Source organism: Chrysochloris asiatica, unplaced genomic scaffold (assembly GCF_000296735.1).
Source record: "Chrysochloris asiatica unplaced genomic scaffold, ChrAsi1.0 scaffold00007, whole genome shotgun sequence".
Lineage (NCBI taxonomy): Eukaryota > Metazoa > Chordata > Mammalia > Afrosoricida > Chrysochloridae > Chrysochloris > Chrysochloris asiatica.
Window position 1 is genome coordinate 15,570,384 of NW_006408525.1, and position 1,938 is coordinate 15,572,321.

Genomic DNA, 1,938 nt, shown 5'->3' on the forward strand with positions numbered 1-1,938 from the left:
CACATGCAGATGAGGCTATTGATAATACCATGGCTTGGGTCAGGTGCACCTTAGTCCTCATATTGACATCTTTGCTCTTGAATACTTTAAATAGGTCTTGTGAAGCAGATTGCCCAATGTAATACATCGTTTTAATTCTTGATTTCTGCTTCCATGAGTGTTGATTGTGGACCCACGCAAAATTAAGTCTTTGACAATTTCAATCTTTTCTCCATTTATCATGATGCGATCCATTGATTCAATGGTGAAGATTTTTATTTTCTTTACATTGAAGTGCAACCCATACTGAAGAATATGGCCTTTGATGTTCATCAATAAATATTTTAAGTCCTCTTCTGCGTCCAAGAAGCAAGGTTGCATCATCTGCATATTAGAGGTTGTTAATGAGTCTTCCTCCAGTCCTGATACCATGGTCTTAATATAAGCCAGCTTCTCAAATTATTTGCTCAGCATACAGATTGAATAAATATGATGAAAGAATACAAACCTGACACACACCTCACCTAATTTTAAAGCATTCAATATCTCCCTGTTCTGTTTGAACAACTTTCTCTTGGTCTATGTACAGGTTTCTCATGAGCACCATTAAGTGTTCTGAAATACTTATTCCTCACAATGTTATTCAGTTTGTCATGATCCACACTATTAAGATCCTTTGCATAGTCAAAAAAGTACAGATAAACATATTTCTGGTATTCTCTGCTTTCAGCCAAGATCCATCAGATATCAGCAATGATATTTAAAAAAAATATGTGTTTAATATCTTTAATTATGTAAAGGTTTGTTCATTCACATCACCAAGAGAATATTTCACCCACTGCTCTGCTTAGCAGCCAGTCTCTTATCTCTCTCTTCAATAATGGTAAGGCGGATACCTTTTCCTCGGGGAAAAGAAACCCATGGTTTGTTGCCTTTGCCAGTAATGAAAATGTTGGAAAGTCAGGTGCCAAAGCTGTTGCCATTATCATCTTTCACATGAACCACATCAAAAGAGCCAGGATGTCACTCTCTGTTAGTGATCACACCAAGTCTTCCGAGGTTGGCACCTCCAATCACCATACACAGGTTACCAGTGTCAAACTCGATGAAATCAGTAATCTTTCCAGTCTCCAAATCAATCTGAATGGTATCTTTCACCTTGATGAGGGGATCTGGGTAGCGTATGGTGCAAGCATCATGGGTCACCAGACAAGGGATTCCTTTTATGCCTGCAAAGATCTTTTTTACTTCGCACAACGTGTACTTCTTCCCCTCAAGTGTGATACAATGAACAGCAAATCAACCCTTGGTGTCATAGATCAGATGTAAATTTTCTCCGGTTTGTCAATGCTGATGACATCCATAAAAGCAGCAGGATATGTTATTATCAGTTTGGACCTTGCCATAAATCTTAATGAACTGCTGCATACAGATCTTTTTAACTTCACCTATCAGGGCATGCTTAAGTCTGTTCCTTAAGAAAATGATCAGTGGAAGGCATTCTCTTAGCTTGTGGAGGCCAGTGGATGAGTGTGGACCAAACACACCTGTCACTTTGTTCTGCATCCAATGCTTTGGGGCAGCCAAATGCTTAAATGCTTCTTGGGACCCTGAGCCATGGCCACACTGAGCAGGAAAGAGGACAAGCTCCTTCTGATGTCCCCAGAAAATAGGGTCAGCAATGATGTTTTGAATCCCAAGTCATCGTCTGAATCCAATTTGAACCTCTGGCATTTCCCTATCAATGTACTGATATATCCATTTTTGAATTATCTTTAGCAAAATTTTACTTCCACGTGATATTAATGATATTGTCTGATGATTTCCACATTCCATTGGGTCACCATCTTTGGAATGGATACAAATATGGATCTCTTTCAATTAGTTGGCCAAGTATCTTTCTTCCAAATTTCTTGGCATAGAAGAGAGAGTGCCTCTGATGCTGCATCAACTTTTTGA

The 1,938-nt window shown here is 39.0% G+C and overlaps 1 pseudogene; it reads right to left on the bottom strand.

Annotated features, from left to right (window-relative positions):
* Window positions 1-810: 810 nt before the first annotated feature.
* LOC102830397 lies at window positions 811-1,598 on the bottom strand (annotated as a pseudogene).
* Window positions 1,599-1,938: the final 340 nt, after the last annotated feature.